Below are 20024 nucleotides of genomic sequence, written 5' to 3'. Positions count from 1 at the left end.
GGATTATCAGAACGTCCCCTTATGGGAATTATGTTTCTTAAAACTTCTTAGAGAATAATATAAATGGTTAAGTAAGGATAGATTAAACTCTACTTAAATAGTTAATAGATAACTATAGCTCTTTCAATCGAAGAGGTGTGGTATTTTAAAGGAATGGATTTTAGATCGACATAGAAGTGATTGTAAAAACAATCACAATACGTTATAGTCAGTACAGTTTAAATTTGACTGCTTGTCAAGTATTTTGAGGAGGGGAGAATCAGATTTACCAACACAGTCACAAGTGCATAGTGACGGAGCACTGGAACAGGTTGCTCAGAGAGGTTGTGGCTCCTACTACTCTGGAGATATTCAAGACCTGCCTGGATGCGGTCCTGTGCAGCCTGCTGTAGGTGACCCTGCTTCGGCAGGGGGGTTGGACTAGATGACCCACAGAGGTCCCTTCCAGCCCCTAACATTCTGTGATTCTGTGATTCTGTTAGATTTTGCATACCTTTCTCACCACTATGGAAATGTCTACAGACTAATACAACAGCCACAGCGCTCTTTGATGTTTCAGCCATTTTATGTACCTAATTTGGACAGTGCACTTGAAGGCTAAGGCACACATTAGCATTTTAACACAATCTCAGTGCAGCTATGCAAATTTTGTGTTGCATCTAACTCATACCCAGCTGGGTCAGAGTATGGGCAGCAGAAGTGCAGCCTGTACCCATCTGATGAGGCAGACCTGATGTCCACTTCTTCCACCTTTCTGGCTGCCCTAACTCAGATCTTTTGGTATTGCTCTGTAAGAAAATGGATTTGGGCTGAATTTGCAAAGTTTTATTTTTTCTTCTATAAAGCTAATCTTTTTTTCTTTGAGTGTTCTTTTTTTGCACAGTTTGTGTGAAGCGAGCTTTAAAACATTAGGCAGAAGTCTGAGAGAAATGATCATCAAGGGTTTGAGATAGAGGAGAATTAGTAGCAGCTCCAGGTATCACTGGGTATGAAGGTCTCTGTCATTAAGGACCACAACTAAATAAACATGCTGGGATATAATTGCTTTATTGCTCTTTGCTCATTTTATGTCATTTTATTGCCTTACTAATGGCTGTAGGATTAGGTGTGTAAGAGAGTTCTGAAAATGTAGAACTGAGATATACAAAAAAGTGTGTGCTTCCCATAGAGATTCCAGCTTTTCCTCATCGTGGATGATGGAGAGACAAATTTACCTTGCATGGATAAGTGAGGGTAGGGAGAGAGGCACAGAGGGACTTAAGGAACAAATCCATTCCTAATCTTCATCCTCACTTTTCTTGCTGCTGCTGATTTTTATGTGCCTTTATAGTGGCCCCAGTGGGAGAGGCTGTGTCATTACAAGCAGTGCTTTTTTTCCTCCACAGTTAGCCAAGTGGTATGTTTCTGATCCAGGATCTATGTGTGAAAATATGCAGATAAGAATTAATTTTAGATATATTTAACTATTCAATAAAGCAGTCTCATTTCTGATATTGCCGGAATAAATCTGGTATACTGGTGTAGCAGTACCACTTCTAAGGACAAAAGGCACTGATGTGCTAATAATTTTACTGCTTTCTATTTTGCATGCACTGCAGTTTACAAGATCAATAAAGAATGTAGTGCCTCAGTAGACCTACAATTTAGACTGCAAGAATCTCTGTTCTTGACTGAAGTCCTGTTGTATCCAAATAAGCGGAGCTAGTTTCATCCCTGGTGTCTAGAAGTGATTTTCTGTGTTGTCAGTTTCTTCTGAGGAAAGAACGATGTATGACCCATAAGGTTTCTAGGAAAGTAAAAAGCAAAGCAAATAATGTTATCTTTGATGAAGCCAGTAGATTTTTTGGTTTTAATAGGAAAACCTAAAAATGATATGCTTTTATTTTGATCTTAATAGCAGACAGTTACATTTGGGATGCAGAAAAAAACTTGTCTTTCAGAACTGAGTGGCCAGGTATGTTTTAGTTGTATTTAAGAATTGCTCATAAATGTACAGACTACACATATATAAAAATGTATAGAATTAGTAGATAGCATTGACATAAATATACATAAAACAAAAAAAAAGACAGTGACTGTTCAGCTGAAGCTTAGCATTTAGAAGTGCAAGTCACCCCAGAAAAGTCAGTGAGGCTGACTACAAGAGGTGCAAAGTAGTTCTCAAGGTTACTAGAAAATGTCCCTTTGTTTCCTTCATGCCTTCATCCTTCTTGAAACCCTCTCCACATAGTCAAATTAAATTTGTTTTTCTTTCAGGCTTCTCTACTACAAATACTGTTTTATTATGTAGTTTACCCAGTACCTAAACATGAAAGTCATCCAAAGAGAAGGGAATCTTTTATTCATACGCTTCTATGTCAACAGTTCTGCAGTCTTAAAAACCTTTTTGTCTCTTATTCCCTGTATGTAATCCTTCTAGATAGTATTTCAGGACAGTATATAAATTCTATGCTTTTTTATTCTACAAGTGGAAGAAAATCTGGCATCAACATTGTCTGATGACTTAAGCATTTTCTTGAAGTTACTTTAATCTTCAGAAATACCTTGTATCTTGAGTGAAAGCACTGTATTCTCAGCCTATATAATCCAAAGAAGAATTTTCTTTAAGACCATGGTTGGTTTGCATGGCAGGTAGCTTAGCATTTATTTAACTCTTACTGGCTGCAGGTATTACCTAGAGTCAAGGATGGAAACACAGGCTAGGAAATAAGCCTTCACTCATCTGTATATGGAGAACTGAAGCTTCTTTTTTGAATGTAAAAGTAATGTTTTGCTGTATGCTTCAGTAACCTACTTGCTTGGTAGAGACTATATCATTAGCTGTCCTATTTTGACGTGCCACTCTCAGAAAATGATGATCATTTGGAGACGTAACTGTTGGAATGATCACATGCTCCTGAAAGCCACATGTATACCTATGAAACTGAAGAAATTGGTGGTAGGTTGGTGGAAGGTAGGCACACCGCAAGGATTTTTGCCAAATGGTATCATCATGTTGTTCGCCCACGGCTGCATGCGCTCCTTGTAAGGCAGCTGCTTCCTCATCGTATATTATTATTTTCTCCATTTGTCCAAATTTTCCAATATCCTTCTTGGAAAGATGAACAGAAGACCTGTGAACCACTAGTTTCTTCTTCCTTTTTTTAATTGATATGCTTTAATCAGATAATTAAGGACTTCACATTTCCAACATGTCTTGACCTTGAAGACCCAGTCCTGAAAGGTGACAATTTTTCTGCTGATTTCATTAGGCTTTGAATGATCAGATATTCTTCAGTTCTGGGCCTTAAATACACAACACTTAAAAAAAAAATTTCCCCTTTGCATTTTCTTAAGTGAATTCTACCGTGAATGTTTCTCTCTGTCCCCCAGTGAACTCCATGATTCTTGTTCCTTCCTACTCAGCATCAACTCATGTGTTTTGAATTCAGTCCCACTTGGTTCATCAGGATGATATTTTACACATTTTCCCTGTTTAATTATATAATGCCACTTTTGCTCAATTTGTACAAACATCCTTTGGACTTGTTACAATTTGATTTTCTGTCAAGGATTGTTCCAAAGAAGAGAAAATGATGGGCAGAGGAAATGATGCTGGTGTATATCTTATTTGCAATTCTAATAACAGCTTTGTGAATTTGGACACGTTAAGTAAAGAGCACTTCACTCAAGTGCACATTACTGCGGAACTTGCTAAACATGCCTGAGAATAATGTCACTCCAATCTGGACAAATTAGATGGATAACATCATTTGCAGCAGTTGTTAATTATGTATCAGCTGCAGTCACAGCATAATTCTGTTAATTGCTTATCACACTAAGGTTAACTTTCAGTCATTCTTATTTATTTAATTCGTAATTAGAATAACACACTTGATATTGTTCACTGACCACTTAAGAAAACAATATTCATACTGGAAATGTTCAGCAACATAAGACTAGAAGAGATCTCCGAAGTCATCAACTTGGCTGATGTCACCAACCCATATAATAACTTTCATAAATTTCTCTCTGTGTCTTAAAACCAGTTGGGTTCCTTGCCTCTACTACCTAAATGGAGGTTTGTTACAGTGCCGTAACCCTGCCATGTTTAGAAGCTTTCCACTTGCCAGCCTGAAATTTATGCCTTTGTTCTCACGGCAGCATTGTTTTATTGTCTAAATAATTCTTCCCCCCCTATGATGGTTACAGTGCATGATTTATTTGTAGAATAAACTCCTTCTCACTCTTCATTTCCCTGAGACGAGCAAACCAACTCCTTTTAGACTTTCTGTAAGATGCACATTCTTGTGCCCTGAACATGGCTGGCAAGCCATTAGTGCTCCTTAATTCCAGCTGTAATGGCAGTTTTTAATGCCCCCCCTCGTGCAGATGGAAGCAGAAATGCCGTTCACTGTCAGATGAATGACACCTAGCAGGAGGTATAGATAAGTTCTGCTGGCTCTACAAAATGTGTCCAGACGTACTGGTGGAAGCGATTGGCTGACTTCTTATTCTGGCTAAGTGAACAGATATAGCAGTATTTTAATTAAAACTGTTTGAGACAGCTAAGTCAATCTTTGCAAACCAAGTCCATCATAGTAACTTAATTTATGTATTATTATCTCTAAAAAATAGAGAATGCAGTAGTAATTTCGCCAGGGAAGGCTAGAAAGATATTGTGATTCTTAGCAAATAAAAATTCAATTGAGAACTGAGAAACTGGGGGACACTGAGCAAACAATCCTGTACTGGGGGGAGAATTAGGGGACTGGCTGGAGAGAAGCTCTGCTGAGAAGAATCAAGAGATCTTGGCAGACAGTGAGCAGAGCATGAGCCAGCAGTGTGTCGCAGGAGTAGAGGCCGACAGCATCCTGGGCCCTATTAGCAGGATCAAGGGAAGTGATTTTCCCCCTTTACTCAGCACTTGTTAGATGGCATCGAAACCAGTGCATTCAGTTTTGTCTCCTCCCCTTACCCCGCCTCCCTCCCCATCCCCTTCTTTCTTCCAGGAGAGACATGGGTAAACCGGATAAACTTCAGTGAAGGGCCACCAAGATGGTCAGGGGCTGGAGCATCTGCTCAGTTGAGAAGCTAACGGACCAGAGCTGTTTCAGCCCAGAGATGAAATGGCTTTGGGAGAGGGGCCTCACAAGAACCTCTGATACCTCAAGGCAGTTTGTGAAAAGATGGAGGCAGGCTTTTCACTGTGGTGCAGGTGGGAGGACAAGAGGTTATGGATGTAAGTTGAAACAGGAGAATTTCAGTCTGGATGTAAGGAGAAAAACCCCTCCTCTGAGGACAGGGAGGAACAGGTCCAGTAGAGGAATAAGGTTCCCCGAGAGGCTGGGCAGTCTCCATCCTTCAAAGTATTTCAAGATATGACTGTATAAAGCCCTTAGCAACCTGGTCTGACCTGCACTGAGCAGAAAGTTGAACTAGATGATCTCCTGAGGTCCTTGAAATTAAGGATTAAGAATGCATTCAGGATTCCTCATTCCCATAGTGGTATTTTATATAGATTATCGGGTGCTGTATAAATGCCCAGTCTTTTAGTTCACTTCTATATCTCTTCATTCTTGACTGAATTTTATATTCAGATCCCCTTCAGGAAATAATATCAAGATAATTTTTTTTTTAAATTTTTATTATTTTTATTTTTATTCCTTCTCTTCAAAACAATACAGCACAACAATCTGCTACAATACTACTTCAGTCACTTTAATTCTCTTCAGTCTCGGAGGTTAACAAAGAACCTGGTGTTCTGTTTCACCTCACAGTCTTCTCTTCGCTTTTCTCTCCTAACAAATGAAAAATATGTCTTCACTTACATAAAATTAAACTGCTTACAACAAGAATTGTGTCTTCACGTCTTTTTAGGATTTAGTGATTCTGAAGAGTTTGGGATCTCAAAGTAATTATTTCTGCCACACTTCTTAGGAATAGTTAGATTTCAGATTGTTTGGGTTTTTTTAACTGTTACTTCCAAGACAATCGTACACAAGAGTGCTGTACTTTTGTTTCGTTTTTTTTTACCAAGAATGCTATGCAGATCAAATTAGATAAATCAAATAAATCTTCAGTTAGAAAATATTTATAATGTTTCCTATCCCTAACATTTATAAAGTCAAAAAAAGCATAACAAAAAAAGTTACAGTGTTTTAGTTGCACTTATTCAAAGGCCCAGGGATGGCCAAGCTTTAGCAAGAAGTCGTATTTTTATTAGACCAAGCAGGACATCCACTTCAAACAGGCAACACTGGTATTCTCTTTGGTGCAGTGATTATGTTGTTGCTGCTAGGTATAACAGTCAGTCTACTACAACAGTGCCACTGACTCTAGACTTTACCTCACCTAAAAAAGAAAATCCTGTTACCCCTGTTTTTTCCACTCACCTGCAGATTCTGAAAGTTTCTAAATGATTAACTTGTTGTATGTGTAATAAAACCTTAATATAAATGGTTAGGATACACCCTCTAGTGACCTTTTCATCACCTGTCTAAATGAGGTCATCTTTGTTTCAACACTGCTACTGAGTCAGCCTTCCTGATTCCTAACCAAATTTGTTCTGTGGTTCTTTCTGATTAGGACATTCTTTCCTACTGTGATTTTGCTTCTTTTTGGAAGTTGAAAGACTGAATTTCGAAAGGAAGTTACTTTTGGCATTCTCACAAATCAGCTAGGGGCATTAAAATACTAATGTGTTTTAAATGCTGCTGTATTTACAGAACTTATTGATCAAAAGTTGACTGTCACTGTAGGTATTTTCTCACATGTCTAATTAAAGCAGTGTTATATGGAAGATCAATAAATTTTAGGTAGTGAGTGTTACTAGGGCATTTAATCAGTAGAGAGTACAGTTTACAGCTGGTTTTCTCCTTAATCAGATGAAAAGATGTATATCTTTACCACATTGTTTTGAAAAGGCACCAAAATCTTAGAGTGCAACAACTTTTGTGTGTCCCTTGAGAGAAATTTAGCAGATTAGTTCTGTTTTCTCCTTTTGTTCAACATGGAGAGTAGCTTTGGTAAGGCAGCCTAACTTCTAGCGGAAAGCTGTTCCTGCGGCTCTACCTATGCTGCAGGGCAAGTGCGTCACAGTACTGGTTTCAGGAGATCACAGAATCACGGAATGTTTGGTGTTGGAAGGGATCTCTGGGGACCATCTGGTCCAAGCCCCCTGCCAAAGCAGGGTCACCTAGAGCAGATTACATAGGACCTCGTCCAGGAGGGTTTTGAAGGTCTTTGAATATCTCCAGAGAAGCAGAATTGACAGCCTCTCCGGACAACCTGTTCACATGCTCTATCACCCTCAAAGTGAAGAAGTTCTTCCTCATGTTCGGGTGGAACTTCCTATGCTTCCGTTTGTGCCCGTTGCCGCTTGTCCTTTCACTGGGCATCACTGAAAAGAGTCTGGCCCTGTCCTCTTGACACCCACCCTTAAGATATTTGTAAGCATTTACAGGGTCCCCTCTCAGCCTTCTCTGCTTCAGGCTGAACAAGCCCAGCTCCCTCAGCCGTTCCTCAAAGGAGAGATGCTTCAGGCCCCTAATCACCTCCGTAGCCCTCCACTGGACTCTCTCCAGTAGTTCCTCATCTTTCTTGAACTGGCGAGCCCAGAACTGGACGCAGTACTCCAGATGAGGCCGAGGGCCGAGTAGAGGGGGAGAAGAACCTCCCTCGACCTGCTGGCCACACTCTTCTTAATGCACCCCAGGATACCACTGGCCTTCTTGGCAACCAGGGCACACTGCTGGCTCATGGTCAACCTGTCGTCCACCAGGACACCCAGGTCCCTTTCCGCAGAGCTGCTTTCCAGAAGGTCCGCCCTGAGCCTGTACTGATGCATGGGGTTGATCCTCCCCAGGTGCAGGACCCTGCACTTGCCCTTGTTGAACTTCTTCAGGTTCCTCTCTGCCCAGCTTTCCAGCCTGTCCAGGTCACACTGAATGGCAGCACAGCCTTCTGGTGTAGCCACCACACCTCCCAGCTTTGTGTCATCAGCAAACTTGCTGAGGGTACATTCTAACTCTTCATCCAGGTCATTGATGAAGAAGTTGAACAAGACTGGGTCCAGTACTGACCCCTGGAGGACACCACTAGTTACAGGCCTCCAACTAGACTCAGTGCCGCTGATGACAACCCTCTGAGTTCTACCATTCAGCCAGTTCTCAATCCACCTCACTGACCACTCATCCAGCCCACACTTTCTGAGGTTCCCTAGGAGGATGTTATGGGAGACCGTGTCAAAAGCCTTGCTGAAGTTGAGGTAGACAACACCCACTGCTCTCCCCTCATCTAGGGGGCTAGAAGGCTATCAGATTGGTGAAGTATTATTTCCCCTTTGTGAATCCGTGTTGATTACTCCTGATAACCTTCTTTTCCTCCACTTGCTTAGTGATGACATCCAGAATAAGCTGCTCCATCACCTTTCCTGGGATGGAGGTGAGGCTGACCGACCTGTAGTTCCCTGGGTCCTCCTTCTTGCCCTTTTTGAAGACTGGAGTGACATTGGCTTTGCTCCAGTCCTCGGGCACCTCTCCTGTCCTCCAGGACCTTTCAAAGATGATGGAGAGTGACTCAACGATGACATATGCCGGCTCCCTCAGCACTTGTGGGTGTATTCCATTGGGGCCCATGGATTTGTGGGTGTCCAGATTGCTTGAATGATCTCTCACACAATCCTCCTCGACCAAGGAAAGGTCTTCCTTTCACCAGGCTTTCTTTCTTACCTCCAGGGCCTGGGATTCCTGAGGGCCGGCCTTAGCAGTGAAGACTGAGGCAAAGAAGGCATTTAGTAACTCTGCCTTTTCTGCTTCCTCTGTCACCAGGGCACCCATCTCATCCAGCAGCGGACCCACATTTTCCCTAGTCTTCCGTTTGCTGCTGATGTACTTGAAGAAGCCCTTTTTGTTGTCTTCGACATCCCTTGCCAGATTCAATTCCAGGTGGGCCTTAGCCTTCCTCATTGCGTCCCTGCATGCTCTGACAACTTTCCTGTACTCTTCCCAAGTGGCCTGTCCCTCTTTCCACATTCCATAGATCTTGCTCTTCCATTTGAGCTTCACCTAAAGCTCCTTGCTCATCCATGTGGGTCTCCTGCCTCCTTTTCTAGATTTCTTGCTCAGGGGTATGCACTGATCCTGAGCATGGAGGAAGTGATTCTTAGATAGTGACCAGCTCTCTTGGACCCCTCTACCTTCTAGAGTCCTGACCAACGGGACTCCTCCAAGTAGATCCTTGAAGAGGCCAAAGTTAACTCTCCTGAAGTTCAAGGTTTTGATCCTACTTATCGCCCTGCTTCCTCCATGCAGGCTCCTGAACTCCACCATGTACCTGAATAGTGTCCCAGTAGGGTGGGGAAGTAACTAGTGTCCTCCATATGCCTTGTATTTCTTGTTCCCTGGGCCAAAGTGGGTATCAGCTAGTCTCCGAGCTCTTGTGCATGCTTGGTGTATCTTCCTCCGGTCACAGGGATTTTGGGTACACATTCTCAAACCGGGACTGCAGGCGAGACCATGCAGGACAGCTGTCCTGCATTTAGGTATGGTAATTTAACATTTGCTTTGTTGCTTTCTGTTATGAGGAATGTTCTTCACTTAGCTTATTTTTGGACTATGTTACCTGTATCTCCATTTTGATCAAACACAGAGATAATTGGGTCTGATTCTGTTAATCTTCATTTGGTATAGTGTCCATCACTTTATGGTTGCACACACGTTAAGTTGGCTGTCTCTCTTCCTGAAGCTCAGGCCCTCTGAAATGTGTCTTAAGCTGGAGCAAACATCCATTACGTAAACTAGGAGTGCAACAATATTTTGAATTTGTTGTAAAATGTGATTAAAAATGTTTTTTTTCTGTCATTTGCCATCTGTAACAGGTGGTGTATGTGATATACTTTCAGTTTTGAGAAAGCGCTCGGTTGGATAGTGCAGGAGGTATGTGTCCATCCAGGGTCTCCACTTTCAGCTCTCTTCTCTGATTTTGGGGAGTCATTCAGGTAGATTCACCTCACCTGACTCTAGGTGTTTCTTATTTTTGTGTGAGTGCTTTGGTTAGACAACCAGTGGGAAGAAATGGAGGTTTTGAGAGGGACTCAGTTCAACCTAGTGTTAAAGATAGTTTTAATGAGTCTGTTTAGAAGTGCCTGTTTCTGATCATTGTATATAAAGCAAGTTAGGCATCTAGTTTGCATGCAGATGACTATACTGTATACATGTGAACTCAAATATCATAAACATTATCTTTAGTTATCCTTTGCCTCAGTTCTCTGTTCATAAAAAGAGGAATATAGTTTGCCCTCTCTCAACAGATGTGGAGATAATGTTACTGACCGCAAGGTTCTTAGATAAAATGATGAAGCCTACCTACAGGAATACATTAAAACCATCAATAAGGTCTCATGAATATTGCTGATGTCCAGAAAACCCACCCAGACACAGGTGTTACCTATAATATTTAAGGTAAAACCGATCAAGTAACCTACATTATTGCAGCTACACAGAACTTTTCAGACTGGATCTTCATGAGTTGTGTGGTATTTTTTACTCATAACTGCACCCATAACTATTTTTCAAAGTGCCCTCTTACCTGCTTATAAGATAGAGATTAAGTACAACTTTGCAGAACTGCTTCTCTCGTAGCTTCCATGCCAGTGAATTTTTTCTGCTCAGCTTAATCAGTGTTCTGGCATTATTAATCAGAGTGATGCAGCCCACCTTATTTTTCTGATGTTTATCATCAGCTTTTAAAGAGGACTTCTACTGATTTTGAGCTTATTAAAATCACTGTTAAAAATATGTTGGGAGCAGATATATCTGTATCTCTTGGAAGTTACAGTAGTTAATGTTTTATTCCTACCTGAGAACACACCTAACGTGTTAAAATGAAGAGATAACCACTGACCGATTGCAGAGTGGATCAGTATGTGTACAGCAAAGAATAGGCTTAAGCTCCTTCTCCAGAGGATTGTGTTTTATGTGCACTGGGATCTTAATTTACTGCACTTAGAGTACAGATGCCACTGGTCATAAAGCTATGAAGTGTCCAGGGCCTTCTTGATTCTTGGGACAGCCCTGTTTGTATTTTCGAGATACTGTTGTCATTTCGTGTTTGCTGAAACCAAGAATGACTTTGTTCTCATAAGGAAAATAATGTAATAACTATGATGTGAAATTTCTTGTTTTATGTTCTAATATAATGGTTTTGTTAGCCCAATTTAGGATTTTTAGAACCTTTGGATTGTTGGTGTGGATACATTTTACAAGCTAGGTTTTCAGCAGTACTCAATCCCATCATATACTATTGTTCTCAGAAGGGAAAATATCTCCTAGAAAATCAGGGAATTTTACACGCATGCCTCCCCAGGAGATGAGTTGTTCTAAAAATCTTCATATTTATTTGATGTGTAAAATTGAGTTACTTTATTACTTTGAAACCCAGTCCAAAATATCATTGAAACAGAATATATGCCTTTATGCTTTTGTGTTTTTCCTTTATTTGAGTAGTGGTTTGAATTTTCTGTCCTTTTACCATACTCTCAGTTTAAAGTCATAGTCTTTAACATACTCTGAACTTGTCATTTTGTAACAATAAAAATGAAGGAAGTTGTCACGCTGAGCATAATCACGCCAGTGTCATGGAAGGGTTAAGCCAAGCGTGTTGACACAATGTTCTTTCTGCAGGAATGTGATGAGTCAGTTTAGACTCTAGTTAAAAATTTTAATTTTAGACAGAGTAACTGAAAATAATGGGACTTGCCTGACTATTCAGTTATTTAATTAGCCTTTCACGTAGGACTAAGAGTTATATACTCACTAGCATGGACAGAAGTGTACTGAGTTTGTTTTGGAACGTTATGTAGAGTATATAACTCATTCAGTAGGGTATAGGATATATAAATTAGAAGACTTGCTGTGATTAATTCATCTCACAGAAAAGAAAGACTCTAGGCAAGCTGAAAAAAACCTGCAAACACACCTTGCCTTGACACTGGTTGAACTTTTTTTGAACTCTTTTATTGTGTATACAAAAGTAAGGGTGTTTATCTGTGGAAAAAAAACCAAACAACATTATAAGGTATTTCTCCAGATAAGTGCAGATAAATTACAAGTAAAATTTATCTAACTGGCTATATGAAACATGTTTTACGAAAAAAATTGCGTAAAAACCTGCCAAGGAGTCTTATTAAGAAGTTACTAATCACCTGGGGGTGACTGAACAGGAGTGTTTAGTTTTGCTTATCAATGTCACGATGGTTTGGTTTTGTCTTACACCTGAACTCATTCCTCTTTTCTTCTCATTCTGCTCTCCAGGACAAGTCTCTGATTAATTTTCCTGCATGTATCAGAAAATAATAAGTTACCTGATCTAAGCAAATAATTAACAAGTAACTCTAGTCATTTAACCGTAACTAAGCAAATCTCACTGCAAAACACTATGCTACAAAAATCCTTTAAGCCCTCTAGATTGGCAACACTTCATGGCTATTGAGAGTTTTCAAGAATAAAATGAACTAAAGAATATCCAGTTAAAGTAGAAATATTAAGCACTAAAGTTTACCTAATATTAATTCGCATACCTAACAGTAAACCTTATGTGTTGCTATGTAAAAAACAGAAGCATCCTATTTTTTATCCTTCCTCCTCATGAAAATGCACAATTTTTGAATAGTGCCTGCTAACCCCAGACAGGATTAGCATATTTAGTGTTAATCTGGACACAAAGGAAGCACAGGAATGGATTGAAGTGGTGAAATACAGATTTACTACTAGCTCATGGAGAGAATCTGCACATGGACAATACAATGTCAAGAATTACTAGGATTCAGTATGTAGGAGGGAGAGCTTCCCCCTGTCATATCCATTTTTGTAGGTATACTCAATCTAGCTGTCACAAAAACCACCAAAAATAAATTCCCGTGTATACATATATACAGATACACACTTATACACATACACATGTATATATAAACCAAGATTTTAAATCTGCATAATATTTGATATCTGATTTATAGTGAGAATTACAGAAACACTTGAGAGTCTGGGAGTTTTCAGGGGTCTGACATTTTCCATTCTCCCCCAGAAATTTCGAATAATTGTGGAAGACAATGGAGGTTGGACTCAGAATCACAGAATCACAGAATAGTAGGGGTTGGAAGGGACCTCTGTGGGTCATCTAGTCCAACCCCCCTGCCGAAGCAGGGTCACCTACAGTAGGCTGCACAGTATCTTGTCCAGGCAGGTCTTGAATATCTCCAGAGAAAGAGACTCCACAACCTCCCTGGGCAGCCTGTTCCAGTGCTCCGTCACCCTCAGAGGGAAGAAGTTCTTCCTCATGTTCAGACGGAACTTCCTGTGCCTCAGTTTGTGCCCATTGCCCCTTGTCCTGTCACTGGGCACCACTGAAAAGAGCTTGGCCCCATCCTCCTGACACCCACCCTTCAGATATTTGTAGGCATTTATAAGGTCCCCTCACAGCCTTCTCTTCTTCAGGCTGAACAAGCCCAGTTCCCTCAACCTCTCCTCGTAGTGGAGATGCTCCAGTCCCCTCACCATCCTTGTAGCCCTCCGCTGGACTCTCTCCAGTAGCTCTTCATCCTTCTTGAACTGGGGAGCCCAGAACTGGACACAGTACTCCAGATGAGGCCTCACCAGGGCAGTGTAGAGGGGAAGGAGAACCTCCCTCGTCCTGCTGGCCACACTCTTCTTGATGCACCCCAGGATCCCATTGGCTTTCTTGGCAGCCAGGGCATACTGCTGGCTCATGGTTAACCTGTCGTCCACCAGGACACCCAGGTCCCTCTCCGCAGAGCTGCTCTCCAGCAGGTCCACCCCAAGCCTGTACTGGTGCATGAGGTTGTTCCTCCCCAGGTGCAGGACCCTGCACTTGCCCTTGTTGAACTTCTTCAGGTTCCTCTCTGCCCAGCTTTCCAGCCTGTCCAGGTCACACTGAATGGCAGCACAGCCTTCTGGTGTAGCCACCACACCTCCCAGCTTTGTGTCATCAGCAAACTTGCTGAGGGTACATTCTAACTCTTCATCCAGGTCGTTGATGAAGAAGTTAAACAAGACTGGGCCCAGTACTGACCCCTGAGGGACACCACTTGTCACCAGCCTCCAAGTAGACTCAGCGCCGCTGATGACAACCCTCTGAGTTCTGCCATTCAGCCAGTTCTCTATCCACTTCACCGACTCAATTATCTTAAAGGTCTTTTCCAGCCTAAAGGATTCTATGATTCTTTGATTCGATTATTCTATATATGTTGCAAAGTCTACTCTGGACAGCCTCCTGGCTAGGTAAAAGAATAGAACTACTTCATGTCCGCAGCCTTTACCTCCTGTCCCCAGTACCTGGCATACTTGTTCTGACTGTCATCAGACTTCTGCTTCACCATTAGCTGTCCTTGTAAATCTTCCCTTAGATGTGTGCTGTTTCAACAGGCACTGCCATGGCCTTGACTGTTCCATCACCCAGACACACTCCTCTCCATCAGCACAGTTGCGCAGCTACTAGTTGATATTTCATGGTAGCCTATATGCAGTAGTCCCTATGTGACCTCTTGGCTACAAGGTGACTTTTATTGGACTGTTTCCTGCTCTTCAGCAGTGGTATTATTTGGTGAAAGGCTATCCAAAACCCCTATGCTAAGCTGAAGGCTGAGAAATCTCAGAAGAGAGTTTTCAAGTATTTGCTGCTGACATGCAGTTATTATAGGTGTAATCCAGTTCTCATTAGCTGAAGAAATTTGCTGCAACATGAGAGTAATAAAGAGGTGAAATAATAACAATAGAAAAAGTCTTCCTGATTCTGATAGGTAATCAAGGGCGGGAGAGTGCAACTGCAGGACCACCACACCCAGATTCACCACTGGTTGCACTAAACAGTTGACAGAAAGTAGCACAGGGCATCTGCAAAATGCAGAAAATGTTGCCTTAATAATTTTGGTCTATGCAGAGTTTGGGTGAATGCAATGTGAGAATAATTCTTGAAACACACTTTTCCATTAAAGAGTGATGCATCTATGGGTTTGCAAAAAAGAATGTGTCTTGTACTTTGTGAGATGCTACCCAAGGCACTCACTGATGTTCTGCAAACTGATGTGTGTGCACATGTGTAAGTGATAAATAAAATCAGATAAACCAGGTAGCTTTGTTTACCTTGACCTTAAGTAGAGGATGTAACATCTTCCCTTTGCATATGGCACCCTTATATTACTGTCGCTATGCTAGTAGCATATTACCTCAATGACAATGTGGTATATAAACTGAATAAATCATTTATCCTTTTAGAACAAGCTGCAGAGAATGATATTTGGAATAGGGAGTGAGCATCTGAAAGTGGGCTATATCCCTCAGCCATTGTGAGTTATCTTCAAAATTACCCTGCAGCAACTGTTTTTCAGGCTCAAAATATTTTAGATCTTGCATATTCCTTTGATATTTCCCCTCAAGTACAGACAGGGCAAAGACTCTAGTGGTTGCGAGATTAAAATTGTAAACTGCACTTTGTAGAATTTGGAGTGTTAAATCTCCTACTCGGCTTTGAAACTCTGATGTAGACTAGTCATTGACATCTTCATAACTATTTTGCCAATATTTACAGCTTCAAAAATGTGCTAAATAGGGCGGGTCCACAGTGTTTGACAAGCCAGAAGCCAGACATGTTCTTTGTTTTCTATGTTTATTCATATTCATGGCTGTTGAAGTTGTAGCCAGGTGTTCTGCAATACAGATACTTTATGAAGCCAAAAGCATAAATACAAAGACAATTCAGAACTTGCAGTAATGGTCTGTTCCCTGTTATGCCAAAATGTAAAAAAGCCTCATCATAACTTATTAAAGCAAGCTATATATTTTTGCGGTATGATACAGTGGAACCCGACGTAATGAATCACCAATTCAAATGAAAAAGAGGCAGATTCAATATGTGCAAGAACCTTGTTTTTATAGAATGCCTGGGGTGGTCTAAGGGTCTGAAAATGTGTGTAATGGAAACAGGCTTAAGCGGAGATTTCCCACAAAGATTTGTACTTACTTTTCACCTGGCATGATTTGTGGCAGCTAATCTTACCACCTTGCCTAATAACTGTGCTGTGAAAATCTATCATTCAATTCTGGTACTGGCTTTGCTTTTCTAGTGTTTTACTTAATTACTCTATTTTTAGGACAAAGTCTAAAGGAAGATGCAAAATGAAAGGCAGAGAAGCACCTAAGGGCCATAAATTTACTTGGTAAGATGATAGTTGGTACTGGGTTTGAGAAGTGTGTGTGAGACGGTGCCTTTGATTGTCTTACTGGACGCAGTTATTGTGCTGTGCATTTACTCTCATGATTCACAAATTGTTCTGAAAAATCATTTAATGTTAACCTGCTCAAAGGGAACTTTGGCCTTGTTTGGCTCTGAACTTTTTTTTGGATAGGGGCGTGACAGTGTTAGACACTTGCTGTAATGTTTCAGCGTTGGAGAGGACTGTAGCCCTGTTTCCATTACGGTATTTAGGTCTTAAGCACAAAAGGCTATTTATCTTCCAAGAAGTCTAAGAAGTTTTGTAATGCATGTTCAGATTTTATCACTCATTTTTACATCTGATTCAACTCTAACATTTTTAATAAAAGCGAACTATCTCCACAAAATAAAGTAATAAAGCAGTGTTACAAAACTTTTCCATGTCAAACACGTCATACACAAGCAAACATTTCCCAGCCATTACTCATGGAGCATGTATGAAATGCTTGGGGAGTGGGTGGCAACAGATCTGATGTGACGGTGACTGGCAGCGTTCTCCCTGGCGGTGAGGGTGTGTTACAGGAGAGGAACACTTAGTCTGTGGTATTACATGGGCGTTTGTCTCTGTAAGCCAAAGAGGAGATTCCGCGCTGGAGTGCGGAAATTTGCATACCGCTTCCTGGACAACAAGCTTTTGGCAAATAAATTCTCAAACTTGGAGATCTTTGACGGAGTTTACTGTAGTGAGGTGACGTTCTGGCTCAGCTCATGTGGTTTCATTAGGCTTAGTTAGTACAGACTCCCTGCGTATCCCATCTCACATATGTGCCGGCAAATGGGAGGAGAGACATACCAAAATAAGTGTTTTATCAACATACTGGATAAATATTTCAGCTTATTGACAAAATAGGATGCCTTCCATGGCTCACAGTACTTGCAAAACAAAGAAATACTGTGAAGGTATATTCCTTACATAGAACACATGGGAAACAAGAAAAAAAATCCCCAAACTTGTAATACTTTCTTACAGGGACCTACATTTCTTACTAAGCTGAAATAAGAAAAGGATATATTGCTACTTCCGAAAGAAAAGAAGAAAATAAAAAATGTCAGTAGTGACAGTAGTTTGAGATTTATTTTTATTTTCAGGAAGACTTTTATGGAAATAACCTTGATTTTACTAGCTTATGTTCTATTTTATACCACAGTCAGAAAGAAGGATTACATTTAATAGGGAGAGCAGAACAATTAACAGAGTTAATAGTCTTGAAGATAAGATAGGAATGCTTTCTGTATGTGACTGTGAGGTCATCAGATTTAAAGAAAGAAACCCAACAAAACCACATGAACAAAGCCATTATTGTATAGCTTTCTCTTTCTTCAAAATTACTGGAAAATTTATTTTGAAAAATCATTTCTCACTCAACTTTACAGTACCATTTATCTGAAAGGAGTGTTTTACATTTTGACTAATTATACAATTTTAAAACTCCTGCTTACCTAAGGGTGGTATTTATTGGCTGTCAGTAGTAGATGAAGATGTTAGAATTTGAAAGAACATCTCATACTACAAGCTGCAAGGTCATTCAGAATTTGAAAAACAGTGCAGATGTCCAATATTAAAAGAAATCTGCTGCGTAGGAGTCTGAATACTCGTGAACATTATAAAGCTTGGGCTGACGTAGGACCAAAAGCTCTTCATCATTAGCTTCTTTCCTCAACTGCTCGAATTTCAGGACTGCATTCTGGTCCACCTAAGGCAGAAAGAAAACATATTAATATTTTACAGTAGTCATTTAATATACATTAATTGTGTGTGATTTACTTCATGATGCCAGAAATCCCCCAGAAAGCAGATTTTTATGAATGCAGGATTTGACTGTAGAAAGTTTCCTTAGCAAAACATGGAAAAAATAGTATAAAGAACGGCTTTCCTATAGTGTGCATTTTTCCATATTAAAAAATCAATTGAAATTCATTTTTATATGACAGAAGTATGAAGGGTCAATTCATTCCCTCTCTTTAGTAGTCACTGAGGGGCCTGTTTTGGCAGCAGTGAAGAAGTTCTGCTAACAGCGGTGGGAATAGCAAGATTTGATCATGTCATACATGATATCTTCCATCTTACATTCATTCCCTTATTTTAAAGTTAATCATATGCCAGAGTGTTTTGGGGACTGGAGTTTTGAAGTAAAACTCAGCTAGTCTTAGATATGTTTGTATTTAAGCAGCACACAATTTTGATATGAAAAAGCCAGAGATTTTTTGCAGAAAATCTTATCAAAACTTATGCACTAAGGAACAAAACAGAATTCTAGTAAACGTGTAAACCTTTGTATATTACTTTAAATAGCATATTTAATGCAATTAATCATTTTTCATGTAACTAGTAGCTAGTTTTGTAGCGAACACTACCCAAATACAACAAATTATTGTAGCAAATACAACAAATTCTGCTGCTGAAGAAACTTTTCCAAATGAACCATCAGATAGTATAAAATGATTCCATCTGGTGATGACTACTGTGATTTCATAACCAAATACCAGCTGGCAACAAATAGGTCTTCATCAATCTTAATTTATAACGATAGTTAGTATGCTTCTTTAAGAAAAATCAAAAATATTAGCTATGGTGAAAGACAGTGAAACTGTATGTTTCCAGCACTGTGAAATGGTATTTTGAATAGAATTTCTTCCATTATTGTAGGCACGAAATACTCTAATATTTCAGTCATAGACATAAATATCTCATATATTTCCCATATATTTTTTGTCTGCTGTAGTGTATATTTGGTTTTGTAGTTGTAGTTACATTGGCCATTAATAAACATGCTATTCATGGGATGGCATTGTAGGCTTGCCCTTTTGAAAGTAGTAACTGGCAGGTTTTTGGTATCTCATTGAATATAATAATGGATGAGTGCTTTAAAGGAAAAGGAGTAGCACTAGGTTGAAAAGGACAGCCCCTGTGGAGACCCTCCAAAATCTGCAGAGAATTTCTGTAAGCAATAGCACGATCCTAAATACTCTTCGGTTTGGGGATAGCGCTGTGATAGCCACTTGTACAAGAATCCTGTTGTCCTGATAGGGCCACTGGACTCTACTAGGGCCAGGAGGAGAACTCGCCTGAGACTGCATCCGTGTGTCCACAAGGACACAAGATGATTTGTGCCTGACAGGTAGCCCTGGGGACTTGGAAATTATAAGGATGAATTTTGGAATGCTTTTTTTCTAGGTCTTTTCCTGTAAATTTTCTTTTTTCATCAGTAGCTTGTCTGCCATTGATTGCCTTGCCTTTTTTTTTTTTTGTTTGATCAAGGAAGTTTTTTTGATACAATTTTGCAGATACTTTTACTGAACAACAGCTGCAGGCACTCTTTCCATTCAAATAAGCATTTCAATGCTGTATATACAGTTATTGGCTCTTGTTAATTGAATGTAAACTGGACAGTTTTCCTATATATGTAATCTTTAATGTAACTGTTGTTCAGTGTAAAGGGTAGTTTTCTGTAAAGAATTTATTGAGAAGTAATAATTTTTGAAGTTCCACTATACAGCATTTAAAGGCATGTGTGATTAGCAACTGAAATTCAGCTATCTTTTGCATAGATTCAAGCAGCTTTACAGAAGGTTTTTTAAATGACTTTGTACACACCATGTTCACCAGCTGATGAGCAGTGGGCCTACCCAGAGATTCTTCTTTTCAGAGAAGGATTTTTTTCACTTGTGCATCTGCATGGTGCTTGAAAACAACACGCTGCCATCACATCTTGCCTGAAGAAGAGTTAAGAGCAGAAAGCCACCTTCTGAGAGTGTGC

General features: G+C 40.2%; 1 protein-coding gene across 3 annotated transcripts in view; it reads left to right on the top strand.

The window, feature by feature from the left end:
* The window catches only part of HNF4G (hepatocyte nuclear factor 4 gamma), a 66916-nt gene that overhangs the window by 23240 nt on the left and 23652 nt on the right, over nt 1-20024 (top strand). The window contains exon 1 of one of the 3 annotated variants that reach the window (XM_075415984.1): nt 8905-8927. The exons of 1 other annotated variant lie outside the window; for it this stretch is intronic. The gene's annotated coding sequence lies outside the window, so the exon portion shown is untranslated. Of the gene's footprint in view, nt 1-8904; nt 8928-16117; nt 16211-20024 lie in introns of those variants that run through there. One more of the 3 variants, XM_075415982.1, reaches the window with a different exon arrangement.

Source organism: Opisthocomus hoazin, chromosome 3 (genome assembly GCF_030867145.1).
Source record: "Opisthocomus hoazin isolate bOpiHoa1 chromosome 3, bOpiHoa1.hap1, whole genome shotgun sequence".
NCBI classification, from domain to species: Eukaryota; Metazoa; Chordata; class Aves; order Opisthocomiformes; family Opisthocomidae; genus Opisthocomus; species Opisthocomus hoazin.
Note: the sequence above shows the minus strand (reverse complement) of the source record. Positions and strands in the feature narration are given on the sequence as shown.